The 19,486-nt window shown below is 35.0% G+C and overlaps 1 protein-coding gene across 1 annotated transcript in view; it reads right to left on the bottom strand.

Annotated features, from left to right (window-relative positions):
- Nucleotides 1-19,486, bottom strand: part of STARD13 (StAR related lipid transfer domain containing 13) — a 683,440-nt gene that overhangs the window by 392,166 nt on the left and 271,788 nt on the right.

Genomic DNA, 19,486 nt, shown 5'->3' with positions numbered 1-19,486 from the left:
TGAGGATAGTACCTTACTTCTCACTAGGAATCTGTAATCTCTCTGAAGGCAGGAAAAATGTTTTACTTAATTTTTCTCTGTGTCTCTCAGCACCTAGGACAGTGCTTTGCATTCATTATGCACTAATATAAATTAGTTGAATTGATGAACTGAATTAAGAAATAGAAAATATTATTGTTCACTATGATAATCCTTAAATCCATATGCATGAATGAGCATGTATGCATGTGCATGCATGGGCATGAGTGTGCGCGCACACACACACACACACACCCCTAAAAACTTCCATCTTCTTTTCATCCAAGATTTCATAAAATCACAAGACCTGAAGGAATCTGTTTCCAGTCAGTTCTGCAATTAAGCCCTCAAGTACTCAGCTGTGGTGAAGTCTTATACAATTCCTACATAATAACTCTGGAAGCTTTTTAGCATGCTTTAAAGTTCACCAGAGAACAAAGAAGTGAATTAATGGCATGTTATAATACACATACCCAATGCCTTTTTTTAGACCTCCTGAAGTTGCTTTAGTCCTGAAATGACTCCTTTTAAATGAAGTTAAACTTTGTAATGAGGCATATTATCATAGTTAGGAATAGTATGGCTCTGCTTTGGAAGAAGCAAAGTGCTGCAGTGTTCTGGAATAAATTAGGCCAAAGGATGCTATAACATCTAATAGCTTTGTCTATTGCCCTTCTTGACAAGCTCTGTCTTTGTTCAATCTGGCACAGCTGTCTCCTCCCCATTTGAAATACATTAGGTTGATAGGTTATATTTGTAGGTGATCCTAAGAAAAGCTTTAGGATAAATGCTTTTGTTTCTCTTATAGTACTCTTGGAAGTTAGTTGTCAGGCATTATGAATTCCTACTTGCCTTGTATTTCTAAGAGTAGACAGGCAAAGTACATGAATTGAATAAGTTTAAAGAATATTTTCCAAGGCCACTTTTTACTTTCTCTTTCTATTTACCCAATATGTAACCTTTTTAACTCAACTTTTCTATATAGAAATATATGTACATATAGATTGCTAATACACATCTATATGTACACACACACACACACACACACACACACACACACACACACATATATATATTTGTATGTATTTATAACTGCTAAATAGAATTTGAATGTTGACCTCAGAGAATAAAATCAGAGTAAACTAGCATAGTATTTTAGAGTTGGTGTTTCCAAAATACTTTGAAAGTACAAAGTGCAATGTGAAAGAAAAGGAAATTCTATGAAAATAACAAAAATTATCTCTGTGAAGGCAAAAAGGTTTCTTTAAAATCCTGAATTCAATGTTTTGGAATATTATTGTTCTATAAGAAATGACCCAGCAGGATGAATACAGAGAGGCTTGGAGAGACTTACATGAACTGATGCCAAGTGAAATGAGCAGAACCAGGAGATCATTATACAGTTCAACAACAATACTGCATGAGGATGTATTCTGATGATCAACAAAGAGAAGATCTAATTTAGTTCCAATTGTTCAATGATGGACAGAATCAGCTACACCCAGAGAAGGAACACTGGGAAATGAATGTGGACTATTTGCATTTTTGTTTTTCTTCCCAGGTTATTTTTACCTTCCGAATCCAATTCTTCTTGTGCAACAAGAGAACTGTACGGATCTGCACACATATATTGTATCTAGGATATACTATAACATGTTTAACATGTATAAGACTACCTGCCATCTAGGGGAGGGGGTGAAGGGAGGGAAGGGAAAAGTTGGAACAGAAGTGAGTGCAAGGGATAATTTTTTTGTAAAAAATTACCCAGGCATATGATCTGTCTATTGACAGAAAAGTTATAATTTTTTTTAAAATCCTGAATTCAAGAATTTTATTATATAAACCAGAAAGAAAAGATATATTTGCTATTTTCACTGATCCCAAGATTAGCATGGCCAACATTTTTTCAGGAAATAAACTTACTGTTGGACCTGGTGATGGGGTCAACAGTGGCTTTGCTGTTTTCTTTGAGAGAAAATGTTTCAAGCATATGTTTCCTTTAAATCAGTATTAGATGTTTTACTATACTGAGGGAGTAAAAGTAGTTCTTTCTTGAAGTTTGTTCACTATTCTTTAGACCTTCTAATTCTTCTGATCATATTTTCCATCAGAAAAAAAAATGTACTTCTATAAATAATCAAAATGGTCTTATGACTACATGGTAGAGGCAGAAAGCAGATACCAGAAACATAGGTCTTATTTCAGACCAGATTTGGGGAATTCCTGAGTCCATCTCTGAGTTGAGAACCAATGTCATTATCATAGTTAAAGATATTGTAAATGGATGCTTTGGTAATTTCCCCTGGCCCTGTTAGTCAAACTCTAAAGCAGTCCAATCCGATGCAACAATAATTTGTTAAGTGCCTGCTGATATGCAAAACACTGTTCTAGCCTCTAAGGAAACAAAAATTCATGGAAAGCAGTCCCTATCTTAAATTGCTATATTATTTAATAGAATTAATCCCTTGTGATTAGCTAGGCTTTTGCATTCTTCCTTCTAATCACCCTTGGGAATAATGAACTTGTTTGGACAGCCTGATAAAGCTGATGAAGGGGTTACCATTTCCCATCCAGTTTTCCAGTTTTCGGAAGGTCAAAAAGGATGGAAGATCTATCTAGAGTTACATATTCAATGGTTGCAGAGAATGTCTCTTAAGGTGATTTGTTCAACAGAATCCAATACATGCTTCTTTTTTTTTCCCCTAGATTTTAAATTTAGGAGACACTGGGATTCTACTATATCTCAGGGGCAGCTACGTATAGTAGGTAGAGTACTGGACCTGAAGTCAGAAAGACTTATCTTCCTGAGTTAAAATTTGACCTTAGACACCATTTATGTGACTGTGGGGAAGTCATTTAACTCTGTTTGCCTCAGTTCCTCATTTGTAAAATGAGCTATAAAATGGCATACCACTCTATCTTTGCCAAGGTGATAACTTTAAATGGGGTGCAGTCAGACTTGACTAAACAACAATAGTATAACTTCCATTTCACCAGTAGCACCAAGGTTCAGAAAAGTTAAAAGAATGTAAAGGTTCCCCAAGCAATTTACTGACCATTATCTTATAAAGTAGGATCATAGAGTTTAGACTAAGAAGCAGTCTTAAATGTCATCAATTACAAGCTCCTCATTTCCAAGTGAGATAAGTAAGAGTCATAGAGCCAAAGTAACCTGCTAAAAGGTTATGATCATAGTTGAACTGAACTGAAGTGTGAATTAACCATAACAAAAATAATGCAAGTGTTCCTAAGAACCATAGTTTTAGTTCAATGGAAAGCTCTATTTTTCAGGGTTCTTAAGGTTCTTTTTTCAACTTAGCTAGTCAAATTACAATACCTTGTTGATAGTAGGTTCTTAATAAATATATATGAATTTAATGACTTCTTAATAAGGATTCCCTTTCAACCTTCTTCAATTCCCATGGCTGTTACAGGTTTTCATGGCTCTATTCTCTCCCTTCTCTAATTTATGTGTCACAATTTTGACCAACCAATCTTCCTAATGTAGAAATCTGATAATGTCACCACTCCTACTTCCATTCAAAAAATTTCATTGATTCCCCATTGCTTACTGAATAAAATAGTCTGATGTTTAAGCTTCCCTACAATTTGACTCTGAACTATATTTTTAGCCCTACCATATACTACTTGACATATTATAAAAGCAGTGTGGCATAGAATAAAATACATAGTATGTGAAATTTGGAATAGTGGAAGATTAGGCTTCAAATCCTACCTTGGGTACCTTGTTATTCACTTGTTTTTAGTCATCTTAACTCTTGTGATCCTTTTTTTTTTGGGGGGGGGGTTTCCTTGGCAAAGATATTGGAATGGCTTGCCAAGAATTATATAGCTAGTAAGTATCTGAGGCCAGATTTAAACTCATGAAGATGAGTCTTCCTGATTCCAAGTCCAGCATTCTATCCACTATGCTACCTAATGATAGGTCCATTAGCTTTGTGTTTTGGGCAAATCACTTAACTTATCTGGATTTCAATTTCTTCAAAACATAACTTTTATTTTTTTTCAAACCTTTTATTCCAATTTTTCCCCTCCTTCCCCCCACCCCCAGATGGCAGGTCGATCAATACATGTTAAATATGTTAGAGTATAAATGAAATATAATATATGTATACATGTCCAAGCAGTTGTTTTGCTGAACAAAAAGAATCGAACTTTGAAATAGTATACATTTAGCCTGCAAAACATAACTTCTAAAAAAAAATCATGGTGAATATCAGATGTAGAGTTCTACAAATCTTAAAGTGCTACATAAATGTAAAATGTCATAATAAATGATGACAGAAATAATAAGTATTTTTAATGCACTACATATTATAGGCAAAGCAGGCTATTTGTTATTTCTACATCATGTCCTAACTTTTGCTACCTCTGTGGTTTTGTTCACATGTTGTTCTCTAAGCTTGGAGCAGTTTCTCCTTAGCCATCTATTGAAATTCTTTTCTTCTTACAAGATCAATTTAGGGATCGCCTCCATTATGAATGCTCTCTATTCTACCAAACTAAAAATGACCTTATAATTTTCAAATTTCTCATGTTATTCTGCTTAAACGTTATCCATACATGTATTATAATGTTTTTATTATTATCTGTGAATTTGTCTTTCTTCTTTAAGAGGGGATTAAACTCTGGAGTGTGGAGATCTGTGTTCAAATGCCATAGCAAGTCACTTAAGCTCTCTCTACTTCTCTTTAAATGAGGGTGTTGGACCAGTGACCTATAAAGAGTCTCGTCTAGCTTTCCTTATGTGATCCTTTGATCTTTTCATTTGCAAAGCATAACACAGTTCATTTTATATATAACTATTTGGCACAATGAATATAAAGCATGGGACCTGAAGTCAGAAAAATTTGAATTCAAATCCAACCTCTGATTCTTACTAACTGCTTAACTTCTGTCTGCCTCAGTTTCCTCATCTGTAAAATAAGGATAATAGTACCTTCCTGTAAAGATCAAATGAGATATGTATTTGTAAATTGCTTAGCACAGTGCCTGGCATGTAGTAAGCCTTATGCAAATCATGTTATTGTTGTTGTCATATGCTAGGTGCTTAATACATGTATGTTGAACTTAGAGTGGGTAATAATAATATCATATCTAGCTAACTTGAATTTAGATAATACTTCACAATTTTCAAAGCATTTTCACATATAGTAAATGCCATATAAATGTTAGTTATTGTTACTATCATTTTAATATAATTTTGATACACTTAACATCCATGAGAAATCTCCAGGAAAAATCATCCCCTTTTTATAGAGGAAGAAACTAAAGTAGAAAGGTTAAGTGATTTATGTGAGATCATTCAGTAAAAGTGGAGGAAGAATCCAAACTAAAACAGATTCCCTCTTGACCATCATTCCATTTATTTTTCTATTAAAATACACATCCCCTGAGCCTATCTCAGAGATGTTGAGGATGAGGGGAAGGAAATGAATGATGTTAATAATAACTAACATTTATGAGGTATTCTAAAGTGTGTAAGTTACTCTTCATATATTGATCTCATTTGAGGAAAAGTCCAAAAAGCATTCTCATTTTGAAGCTCTCTCTGATCCCCATGGAACATCCTCGAGACTAGCATTTCATAAAAGTCATTCTCAGCGAGGCTCATGAAACAGAACTATAATTTTTGGTCCAACATCTCCCCTTTGTCACAGAATACCATGCAGCCTGTGTCACCAAACATTCAACATCCTGACAATCTGAGGTCTGCTAAGATGATACTTTCTCTAAATATTGATCTGCATAACCCAAGACAAAAGGCAGCAAAGCTAAGGGAAGAGCCAGCACCTGACTTTTCTGAATGCTTTGCAAGGGCATGTCTGAATTCCAATGTTTTCTAAGTTCCTCAGTGCACTGGTCCAATTTAAATAAACCTTCCAGCCTTTTCTGTTTGCTGGGCACACATTGCAAATTTGCTTCTAGAGTCAGATGAAAAACTGACTATTCCCTTTGAGGGCCCTTTCCTTTTTTACCTCGGACATATGTATGGCTCTGTTTCAGATATAACTGATGGCCATCGTGTATATATTCACAATACAGTCACATAATCTCATTGCCTTTTGGCTCCTTGGGGGGAAAGCCATGTGACCAACCCATTTTATGCTTATCCGCAATGCAGACAAACATATCATTTTCATTTCTTTTTCTGAACAAACAAAATGACCTTCCTGAGAAATATTCAAGGATTCTTTCAGAGGGCACACTTAAATTCTTCCTGCAATTCTATTCCAAGGTACTGCAAGACACTTCTAACAGAAAATTGCTATTTTCTGGATGATTGAATTAGTAAACTAAAGATAAAAGACAGAAAGAAAATCTTTTCATTCTAAATGCTTTTCATAATGAGTTATTCAGAGACTGATATATTATGTGTACATATAAACTCCTTGGTAAATCTAAGGACTACAGAAGGAAATTACAAAGTTTAATTACCTTGCCTTTAAGCAAATTATAAAACAAATGGTCCCTTTCCTCCTTTTCTTCCGGTAACCTCTTCTGAATGGTTAATGAAAGGCATTGGAGTGGATGGTCTGAGTTAGACTTGATTCTTTTGTTAATATTTGCTTTTCATTTCAATTAAAGTGACCACTTTCATTTAGGGTTTTCTTTGCCTTTAGTTCCCAATGGTTTATTTCTCCAATATTCAATTTAAAAGGGTGGTGGGGGGGGAGTATCTGCTTATAATGTCATGCAAACTCGTTATTTTGTTTTTAAATATTGAACCTAAATCCTAAATCATGTAACAATCGTTAGCAAAGGGAAAAGTACACTTGGGCAATTCCTAGAATAATTTGTTTTTCTTTCTAATCAATATGATGTTGCCTAATGTTAATGTACAGAAGGGACAGGTAATCTCAGGACTGTATAGGAAGGTCAAGTTTGATTTGGAAGAGAAAGTGGCTAACACAAATATCCATCGATCCCATAGTTCATCTCTCTGTTTCTGCAGTCCAATTAGGTTCTAGCCAAAGGTGGGAGTGGCATATAATTTTATTGAAAAACCTTCTTAGTTCACGGTTTCAAGATCTTTGGGGATATCAGGTCAGTTTTGCATTAATCCCAGCAGATCAGGTAAATGTTAAGTAGGACTGAAGCAGCCTTCGGAAATTCTTCTATATGTGTCTACATATACATAGGGTGTGTGGCATATGCTGGAAAGACTAGTAACTCTGATATGTAGGCTGCTAAGTCTTTTGCAGGGCTGCTCATCCACTTTTAGTATTTAGCATAAAGAACGAGATCATAACTAAATGAGAGGAACATAGGATAGTTTACCTTGTGAAGGAGGAAGGAATTTGTGACCAGAGGAGAACTAGAGATCATTACTGATCACAAAATAGAAGATTTTGATTACATCAAATTAAAAAGCTTTTGTACAAACAAAACTAATGCAAACAAGATTAGAAGGGAAGTAACAAATTGGGAAAACATTTTTACAGTTAAAGGTTCTGATAAAGGCCTCATCTCCAAAATATACAGAGAATTGACTTTAATTTATAAGAAATCAAGCCATTCTCCAATTGATAAATGGTCAAAGGATATGAATAGACAATTCTGAGATGAAGAAATTGAAACTATTTCCACTCATATGAAAGAGTGTTCCAAATCACTATTGATCAGAGAAATGCAAATTAAGACAACTCTGAGATATCATTACACACCTGTCAGATTGGCTAAGATGACAGGAACAAATAATGATGAATGTTGGAAGGGATATGGGAAAACTGGGACACTAATACATTGTTGGTGGAGTTGTGAAAGAATCCAACCATTCTGGAGAGCAATCTGGAATTATGCCCAAAAAGTTATCAAACTGTGCATACCCTTTGATCCAGCAGTGCTACTCCTGGGCTTATATCCCAAAGAAATACTAAAGAAGGGAAAGGGACCTGTATCTGCCAAAATGTTTGTGGCAGCCCTTTTTGTAGTGGCTAGAAGCTGGAAAATGAATGGATGTCCATCAATTGGAGAATAGTTGGGTAAATTATGATATATGAATGTTATGGAATATTATTGTTCTTAAGAAATGACCAACTGGAGGAATACAGAGAGGCTTGGAGAGACTTACATGAACTGATGCTGAGTGAAATGAGCAGAACCAGGAGATCATTATACACTTCAACAACAATACTGTATGAGGATGCATTCTGATGGAAGTGGATATCTATCAACATAGAGAAGAGCTAATCCAATTCCAATTGATCAATGACAGACAAAATCAGCTATACCCAGAAAAGGAACACTGGGAAATGAATGTAAACTGTGAGCATTTTTTGTTTTTCTCCCCAGATTATTTTTAACTTCTGAATCCAATTCTTCCTTTGTAACAACAACAACAAAATTCAGTTCTGCACATATATATTGTACCTAGGATATACTATAACATATTTAATATGTATGGGAAAGCCTGCCATCTAGGGGAGGGGGTGGAGGGAAGGAGGGGAAAATTCGGAATAGAAGGGAGTACAAGGGATAATGTTGTAAAAATCACCTATGCATATGTACTGTCAAAAAAATGTTATAACTATAAAATTAATTTAAAAAAAAAAAACAACACAGGATTGAGAGTAACAAACTGGCCTCAAACCCATTAGTGAGTTGCGGGATTTCTATACCAAGCATACGAAAACTCCCCATGTGGAGTGGGCAGGTGACAAACATTTGTTCCAGTGGTCATGAAGAAGGCGGCTGGAGCAGGTACTGTGAAGAACTTAGAGCTTGGTCAGACATAGAAGATGCCAAGGGCATCCACTGCATCCTGAGCCAATGTCAGTCATTCTTTTTGCCTTGGCTTTAGACTTGGAAGAGAGATTGAGACATAACTTTGTGGAATTCTGCCTCACTTAAATCCAGTTCATTTCCAAGTGAAGAGATCACTTGTGATGTCCTTGATCTTGTTTGAAAATGATGGACAAATAGCATGACTATATTTTGAAAGAGAAACATAAGGTTCCAAAATAAAAGGTGAAAACCTATAAAACTAATTATGTCTGTGAACTTAACCTCTTGCTTAAAAAAAAAAAGAAAAAAAAATTCCTAGGTTCTTCTATCTCTCAGCTCATTCCATTATGAGCATTCCATATGCAATTCACATTCTATTTTCAGCAATTTTCTTATACCTGCAAACTTTTTAACTAGAACTTTCTATGATGCTTGAAATATAATATATTTACATGTCTCAAGAAGACACATCTATTGTTTCATTATCCATTGGAGGCCACTCCTCTCACTGCCTCCAATTCACCTGACTAATAGGAAGTATGGGTATATTTCTTGCTCTTAAATTGACTCTCATTTTCTTTATCATTTTATTTATCTTATATATTTTGTTTATCATTCCCTCCTCTCATGATACCTTTTCTATCCCATAATTCTATTGTAAAATAAACTGCTTTTTCAAGGATCACTGAAAAATTATTAGTCAATAAAACCAATAATTTTTTATTCTTCTTCCTACACTCCTTCCTTGCCCTTCCCTATCAATGACCAAATCTTTAACATTATAACTATACAATAGCTCTCACATTTGTCTGTTGCTTTTCCTTTATTCCCACAACCTGGACCTTAGCATAAAACCTCATTGTCACTTGTTGGGATTATTTGAATACTCCCCCAAAGGCTAATTCTTCTTCTACTCTCTTGTCTTCTACTATCCTTCTTAACACTGATAGAATACTCTTCCTTATTCATTGATGTAATTGTCACTCTTCTTCACATGATGAATTACTATGTATCTGATAAAGTCCAATTCAAATGCTAATTTCCCCAAAAATCCTTCCTAAATTTTCCACATTAGGAACAACTTTCTCTTCTCTAATATCACATGTTTGTACTTTTTCTATTGTACAATGTTTCTATTGCGCTAATTAATAATGTTTGTTATAGTTACATGCAGGGGTGTGCTGGAGCCAGTTGTTAAATTTTTTCAATGTGAGAAATTTATACTTAGGAAATCAGCAAATTATATAAATCAGAGTTTGTTTTCATATTTTATTGATTCTAGATTTTAAAAAAGATTGAGAAAATGTTAATATGTTCAGCTTTAAACATGTGTGCTGTGTACATTTTTTCCATTTACCATGTGGATATATGTTGTAGGAGTACTTTGTATGCCTACAAAAGTAACTGTATCTCTTAGAGAACCTAGCACACTGATCTCTGTATATAGCAAATGTTGAATAAATATTTGTTAAATAAATGAAAGAATCAATTTCCCGGGAAAAGAATTTATTTAATAGATGGCACAGTGGGTAAAAGGGCTAGACTTGGAGTCATGAAGACACGACTATATTTAAATCCTACCTAAGACATTTATAAACTTAAGTCACTTAAATGGGTTTTGGCCTCAGTTTCTTAATTTATAAAATGGGGCTTATACCTCTTACTTCACAGAGTTATTGTGAAGAGAAAATGAAATCACACATGTACAGTGCTTTACAAACCTTAAAGTGCTTATGTAAATGTTAATTATTGTTATAAAGGTAACATTTGTTTCTGAATTAACATTAATTCAATGGAATTTATATAACACACACATACATAAACACACACACACACTCTTATGTAATACATAAATTTCCTTTATCCCATTTCCAAAAGAAAAACGTGTGAGTATATGTTTGTGTTGTATTTATACTCTTTAGATCCAGTTGCAGTGATCCAAGATTCACTATTGCCAAAGTCAAAAGTTTTCTGCATTTACTAGCCTAGTTCTTTAGGAGAACATAGAGAATCATTTCAAAATACATTTTGGGGGTTTATTTGTTTGTTTTGTTTATTGTGTGAACCAGGATCTAATAGTTTTCCAGAACTGAATGTTCTGATTTATGTTAATCTAGATCAAACTAAAGCTTTCTGAATGATACATTCTCTTTCTGGGTCATATCCCTAGGCCAGGATTTCCCTTAAGTACATCCCCTTTTGAATGTGACTAGGTTCCCAGAAAAAAAAAAAAAAAAAGGAAAATGACCCTCAGATTCTATTTAGAAATTCAGACTAAGAAAATAACTAAAGGACAGGCTTTATTTGACTGGTCAAAAATGCCAAGGAGTAATGGAATGCATTCTCTGCCAAAAAATAATAGCTAATAATTTCTTGACTTTCCTTAACGATAATTTACTCCTTCAAAAGGTAAAGGAATCAACAATAGGAATTTTATTTTAGATCAGATTCTTACCATCAAGGAGAAATTGATTGCTAGGGTAGAAACAAAAGTGATCTCTCCATCTCAGAGTTTGTGTTAAAAAAAAAAAAAAAAAAAAAGAGGAGAGGAATAAAATCTGAGACAAGTCTGTTACATAGCTTTGATTTGGGGAGAGCATATGTCAAAGTCTAAGGAAAGGCTAATGCAGCAGCTAAAATTGTATAAGTGAAGTGAGGCCAGAAGAGGAAGAAAGCTCTAATGAATGGAATTCAGAAGACTAAGCCATTGAAAAAGAAAAGCCGGTGTTATTTATAGCCAAGCATCTCAAGGACCAACTTCAGTTTTAAAATAATATATAAAAATAATATGTGGCAATGAAGACAAGTGGCAGAAAATGAATACAAAAATGAGACACAGTACTATAATAATTGTGATAGGATTGCTAACCTGGTGAAGAAATCTTAAAAGACTTGCATTGGAGAAAAGCAGCATGATACATTAAGTGGATAGAGAGTTGACCTCAAAGTTAAGAAACTCTGGATTCAAAATGAATTACTGATACATATTGGCTGTGAAATCCTGGGAAGTTAATTGAGTACTCAGTGTCCTAGGGAATTCCCAAAGACTATAACTGGCAGAAATTGATCACTGGATTGGTAGACGGGTCCTCATAGTCAGTTAAATTACCGATTTGAGCTTTCAAAGGATCATTATATTGGGCTACAGCTTAGCAATCTTTTTCTCCCCTGCGGTGTTCAGTTTAGTAGGAAGTGGTCAAAATGGGGTAGGGAATTTTTGGGGGGGAATTGTGGGTAGTCTTATGCTATGTGAACATTAGATTAGCAGTACATTACTTATTTTAAATGTGCTGGTCAACACTAGTTACTAGATGGAGTTGCTAATTGGAGGTAGCTTGGTGGCAAGGTGAATAAAGCACTAGGCCTGGAGTCAGGAAGACAGACCTGAGTTCAAAATCTGACCTCAGACATTTAGTAGCTGTGTGATTCTGGGCAAGTCACTTTCCCTCTCTGTCTTAATCTTCTGGAGAAGAAAATTGCAAACCACTTCAATATCTGCCAAGAAAATCCCATGGACTTTATTGGCATTCATGAGGCCCAGACACAAGTCATTTTCTTTTTAGAGTATTGTGCAGATAGAATGAGATAACATACATATAGCATTTTATAATCCTTAGTGCTGTACAACTACTAGCTATCACAAAGTCCAGTGAGATATTTCATTATGGGATTTTGATTGGTATGGAGTAAAAGGGTTTGTGTGGGTCTATCTGGAATGATAACACTCTGTAACTTTTTTTTTTTAGCTGATCCCCTCTTTTGAAGGGATCCCATAGTTTCCTTGTTCTACCAGAGTATCTTCTGGGTTGACAGTTAATAGAACTGAGAATAGATGCCTCTGGATCTCTTAGGATCAACTTGGTCCTAACTCATATCTGCAGCTTGGCCTAAGGAACCTCTGAGGTTCTAGAGCAGCACTGGAATCCAGAATTTTTTCTGGATTGTATGCAGGGGCAAGATGGGGTAATAGTTTCAATGCATACAGGACTTTGGGTATTCTCCTCAGCATTACATGAAAATCTCAGCTCCCAGATGTCTTACTGGGACTAATGAAAGTTATGTTCTATTTTGAATAAAGAAACTTACTTATTAAATCCCTCTAATAAGTCAGATGTTTATATATTCAATCATAACTGATTATTTCCAAAGTCTATTGAAGTAGGTATGTGTACCCACCCATGAATTCATTCTTTTTGTCCCCGTTCCAAGTTAAGTTAAGTCAAGAATGGTAGCTTTTCAATAGTAAATATTTCTTCATTTTGAGAAAGAGAGGGAAGGCCTAAAATAGAAAGATGCAGACAGTTCATTTTAGAGACTATGGATTTATTATTATAAGCACTAAATAAAAAATGGATTAGGACAAGTGCACAAAGTGTTAAGAAAATATAACCTAGACATAAAGAAATCTAATGAGTCTTAAAGCAGTAAGGAAGACAAGAATTTAAAAAAAAATTGATAATTAATTTTTAGCAGACTAAAGGATATTTAAAAAGTATTACAATCCACAATTTATGCCAATCCAAATTATATTTACTTCTTATCTAGAAAGCAGGGCTGCAGTGTGCTTTAACTTAAAGGAAGCACATTCCAGCAGTCTTGTTAGATACCAGTAACTTCTATCATTAAGTATCACAGGGTAACAATTATATCATATAATGCAAAATTTTCAATGGCAATTACTCCCTAAGTCCAATCCTTCCTCAAAGGTTACCATGGTATCTTTAGTATTCCATGAATTAAGCTCCCACTCTTAGCCTTTTTGAACCCCAGAAATAAGTTTGAGCGGAGAGGATCTTAATTAAATTTTTTCTCTTCCTTCTTAGAGAGAAGTTGAATCTTAGCAGAGAAAAGTCTTAACAATCCATCAGTCAACATACACTTATCAAGCATCTTCTATGGACCAGGCACTGCAAGGTATAAAAACAAAAAGGATAAATAGCACCTGTCCTCAAGGAGCTCAATTTCTATAAATTTTTCCAATCTTTATTTGAACAGGTAATGGTGGACAGGAAATCCTGCCCAAAGGTGGAGAGTTATATGAAACCATTCAAAACCTTTTAAATGAATAGTCCTGATTAGAGAGATTTATTGTGATCATCACATTTCCTACAATTTTTTTTCAAAATTTCTCTTCTTTCTTCAGCTTTCTATATACTTACCCTATTCCTCCTTTAAGCAGAAGAAATGGTATCCTGCTTTACTAAGATGATTTGAGTTGCCTCATTTCTTTCTTCTACTTCACTACTCTTCTCTGTGTCCTTTTCTCCCTTTTCTCTGTACTTAGGGGAAGAGATGGCACTTCTAGATAAAATTACCCTCTGCATCTGTGTCCTCAAAGTTCCATTCTGTCTCCTCTAGCACCGTCTTTCACCAGCCATCTCCTCTCTCTCCCATGCATCTTCCATTGACTCTTCTCTACTAGCTCTTTCCCTTAGCCTACAAATAAAATCATTTGTATTCTTGTGAATCTTTCCTTGATGATGTCAGTTTCTCATGCTATGACCCTCTCTGGCCTCTCCTTTATTGCCAAACTAGAAAGAGAAGTCTACTTTTGTTTTCTAAATTTCCTCATCATTCATTCGTTAAACATTTGGAAAATGATTTCTATCCCCTTTCTCTAATGATTTGTTTCTACTAAGTCCAAGAGGGGGGGCAATTCAGTGAGGGGTTAGGGTTGTAGTAGAAGTAATATATTAACACCATCATTCCTCCCTCCCTCCCCATTCAGGTTAGGCCAGTTTTTCCTGAAAGTTAATTTCGGCCATCCTCAACTATCAACTAGGTCAGTTGATATCATTTCAAGGTCACTTGAGTAAAAATAGGTTGAAGGCTTTAGCTTAATCCAGAAGCTTGGCTGATAGACCTCAATGGGCAACACAGAGGCAGGGAAGACTTGCTAGGTTATAGAGACAGCTGTTGGCCAGTAGAATGCTGGACCTGGAGTCAGGAAGACCTGATTCTGGATAAGTCTGGCCTTGGACACATAGATGTGTGACCCTGGGCTAGTCATTTAACCTCTATTTGCTTCAGCTTCCTCCACGGCAAAATGGGGGTAATAATAGCATGCACCTCCCTAGTTCTTGTGAAGATCAAAAGAAACAATGCTTATAAAAAAGGGCTTAGCCCAGTATGTGGCACATAGTAGGTATATGTGTGCGCACACATATATATGTTTAATCCTTTTTTCTTCTCTTCCCCTAAGTTTTATAAACTTGAGGTGAACAGCTGTTCAATAACCTCTAAGTGTCTCATTTCATTCTAATAACAAACCTAAAATACTAGGACCAGGCTTCATCTATTATCAGGGTTATCTTTTTTCTTGAGTTTTCTGTAGCATTTAATTGTATAGACCAGCCACTTAACATTTTCTTACATTGATTTGAATTCTATTTCACTTGAATAATTTTTCTCCTCTCTGTCTGACCATTCCTTTTCTGCCTCTTTCTGTAAATTCTCATTTTCTTTCTATTCATTAACTACAATTGTCCCCAAGATTCTTTTGTGAGCCTTTTCCCCTCTTTTTTTATATTTTCTCCCTTGGGGATCTTATCTTCTCCCAGGGCTTCCCTTATCATCTCTATGTAAATGACTCCTAAATCTGTATCTGGACCTCTGAACCTTCTCCAGTGCTCCTATCCAATATTTCCTAGTACCCAAGGAATATCTCCACCAAGCTTGATACCAGTTGTTCAGAAGAAGTTCTTTCCCCTCAAAGAAAAGATGGGGGAGGCATATAGACAGAAAAAAACTAGAAAGATTGCCAAATTCATAAATGCATATGCTAAAAATAAAGGAAATCCTATCAACTCAATTTATTCTTATCTAGTTTATTCATTATTGATGTACTCAGAGGAACTGAGGACTAGATTGACATAGTTGTAAAAATGTCCACATTCCTGCTCAAGAGGGAAAAACCTATCTCTACCTATCCTAACTACCTCTAGATGATCAGAATTAATGGTAGTTCTGGGAGAAGTTATGCTTATAGGGATTATCTTTTAAGCTATTTCATCTCTTGGCAATGTATGGACGACTACAATTTTATATCTTTTTGTGTGTTTATTACAGACTACTTTCAATCAGCTGGCAGTTAAGATATCCCTGAAGGAAGGAAGGAATTTGAATAAAGTAATGGATGCTTGAGGTAAGGGTGAGTAGAGATGGAGAGAGTCCTCTTAAAGCAAAAGGATGTGAGGTACAGAAATATGGAAAAGGACAACAAGAGACAAAGGCTTGAAAAGTAGGTGGAACATTTGTCTCATGTGTGTCACAACTATTATGTACATATTTTTCCCATCCTTAGGTTCCTTAAGAACATAATATGAGTCTCTGAGAATACAATCTCTATCTCCAGCACTTCAAATAACTGTTTTATGTATAGCAAGTGCTTAGAACAGGTTTGTTGAACTAAAGTAGAATGAGTAGAAATACTTTCCTATCTGCCTCCTCCTCTGCTTCTCTTCCCTCACCAAACACTTTTTAGTGGAAGAGGCACTGAACTTGGTATCAGAAGACCTGGATTTGATTCTAGGTCTGCTGCTGGGTATAGTTGAGCAAGCCATTAAACTTCTTTGGGAATCATTTTCATTATCTGCAAAATGAAGATGGGGATGAGTGTGTGTAGACTAAATGAACTCTATGATCCCTTTGATTTCTATGATTAAGTAATTAAATTAAAAAGCAATAAGCACCTACTAATTGCAAGAAAACCATATAATCAAGATATGAAAAAAAAAAAAAAAGAAACAATCATTGTCCTCAGAAAGCTTTCATTAAACCTATAGAACAAGGGAAAGTAAGGAAGAAAGAACTAGTGAAGTATAAAGCTCTCAAAGACTTAAGTTTGATGCATCACTTTTATATATATATATATATATATATATATATTTATATATATATGTGTATATATAAATACATATATATATATATATATATACATATGATATTCGGATGCTTTATGATATTTCTGACTTTCAAAATATGTTTCAGGAAATGAGAAAATTATGCCAGAATGTTATATATCCATAAATACTCAGACAAGAAACTTTAAAAAAAATCCCCAATAGCTGACCTAGTTGCATAAATTCATTTGTAAAGGGAAAATCAAAATTAATTTTTATGAAGATGGAATGACTTGCATTATAATGTAATCTCCATCCCTGGAAAATTTCCTGTGTCATGTAAGAGTTTTGTGGAAATGGCGTCCTTCCAAGTAATTTCCTGAAAAAAAGTTCAGAAAATGTCCCTTTCTGGGCCATGACTACCGTAATTCACTTTGTCACGCATCAAATGAGATAATGGAAATGGAAGCATTCTGGAAAGTATAAAGCATTATATCCCTATGAGACATTATGTTTTATTATTATTGCTGTTGTAGTTGTTACCTAACTACCCTTTTATTTCAAATAGTGCAAGAGCAAAGATCAGCCTAAGCAGAGAGAAAAAGAGAAGAGTTATAGAGTCAAAGCAGGCTGATGTGTGAACTTGCTAAAATGTAAATATATGTAAATATAGTTTAAACTAAGTAACTGGAGAGTAATAGGTAAACTGAAGGTGGCTTGACTGCAATGACTAGAAAGTGAGAGTGCTAAAGAGAAAAATAATTTCCTATAAACTAGACCATGATGCTGTAATCAGAATTAAAATCGTTTTAGAAGTTTCCTCTAGATCTACCAGAGCTTAGAGAGGCTCCCAAAGACATCTATAATTTAGAGTACTTTTCTAGAATGGTATCAGGAGCTATGACATCTTCCTTATGATCTAAGATTGATGTATCTTATATACAGTAAGCAGCCAAAATTTGGCTGATAAGCAAAATAAGAAAACAGATGAGGAATTTGACATCTAGACAGGAAAACTGAGAGTTTCTGGACTGAAAGCCTTGAATTTTGCCCTTACTGTGAGTGGGATAGAATCCCACTATCCCTACTCTCAGAGCCTTATGTGTCTTTTTTTGGTAATGTCTGTATGTGGCTTTATGTATAGTCTTTCGGGATCAGTCAACACTTTTTAAGTGCTTACTGTATACCAGTGCTTACTATGTATGCATCACTGTGCTAAGTGCTGGAAATATAAAAACGGGTAAAAACTGTCCCTATATTTAAAGAGTTCACTGTTTAGGAGACACAATAGGAAAATTGTGAATGCAAGATTCATAGAAGGTACATTGAAGGTAATCTCAGAGGGAAGGCCCCAGAATTAAGGGAAAATCAGCAAAGGTAAAAGGTGGGATTCTTAACTGGAACTTGAACAAGTCAGAGAAGCAAGGAGATGGAAAGGAGGACAATGAATATTCTAAGCATAGAGAGTGGCCAGTGTGACAATTACTTGAGAAACCAATAGCCTTTTTACAGATAGGAATAGCAATAGGTAACAATTGTGTAGCACTTTAAGGTTTGCAAGGCACTATATGTATATTATCTTATTTAAGCCTTACAATAACTCTGAGAAGTAGGTGTAATTATTATTCCTATTTAATAAAGGAGGACAAAAAATAAGAGAAATTAAATTACTTGTCCAGGATCAAACAGATAGTAAATATGTGAAGTAGTGTTTGAATTCAGGTATTTCTGCTGTCCAGTTCAATATTCCAAACAAAGGGTGACCTATCTATGTGAGAAATGGCTTTGTCTAATGTCTCTGTGCTAGATGGTCTCTAAAATCTATCCTATAATCCTAGTCTGACTCTCATGATGGTCTACAAGAAATAAGTTTAAATCATTAAAAAACATTTAGGCTGAAGGAGAAAGGTGTGGCAGGTCCAATTGGTATGATTCTGCAAATGAACTTTATGAACATGCTGTCCAAAGGAAACAGAAGACATAATACCAGACGATTAAAGGATTGAGTCATTCTCTTCAGGCATGGGAAAAATGTCTATGGTCTTCTCTGAGGGAAAATGCTTAGAGGCTATGATTTCTATCATATATGAATTGCTGGTGTATTAAAATCTCCAGAAGACCATTGAATAGGTCATCATTTTAACTCCTCTTGTGCCATTCTTACTTAATTGTTACTTCCCTTGGGTGAGAGAAGAGAGGTAAATGAAGAAGGTTGATTTGTAAGCACCATAACCATGAGGCAACTAGGTGCACAGTAGATATAGTACTAGGCTTGAAATCAGGAAGATTCATCTTACTACTTATAATAATAATAAGACACTTAGAAGCTATGTGACCCTGGGTAAATCACTTAATCCTGTCTACCTCAATTTCCTCATCTAACTGAAGGAAATGGCAATCCACTTCAGTATCTGTACCAAGAAAACCCCAAATGGGGATATAAAGGATCAAATATGACTGAAATGGCTGCACAACAAAATCCCTATCCCTATTGTAAGATCCCAATCTCCCATTTTAGAATGTTCTTCTATGGAAGATTTCATTCATAATATATTCTCCCACCACTGAAACAAGACTTTCCTATTTCTTTTTCCCTGTTTCAATTCTTCCCTTTCCCTCTTCATCATTATACTGTAGACATGGTTTTTCCTAGAAATATAGGAGTTTTTTTTCCTTATTAGCCTTTTATTTTATTAAGATACATCATATATTCTCTTTTCTTCTCCCCGCCCCCTTTCCTTTTTATACCCTCCTATTCTGTTAGTTCAATAATCCCTGATTCATTGGTGGATGGGGGTGTGAAGAAAGGATATTTCAGGCCTGTTTCTCCACCATCACTTCTTTCCAATTTCTTAATAATTTCTCTGTAGTTATATTTT

Source organism: Sminthopsis crassicaudata, chromosome 3 (genome assembly GCF_048593235.1).
Source record: "Sminthopsis crassicaudata isolate SCR6 chromosome 3, ASM4859323v1, whole genome shotgun sequence".
NCBI lineage: Eukaryota > Metazoa > Chordata > Mammalia > Dasyuromorphia > Dasyuridae > Sminthopsis > Sminthopsis crassicaudata.
This window is presented reverse-complemented; position numbering and strand designations above follow the sequence as displayed.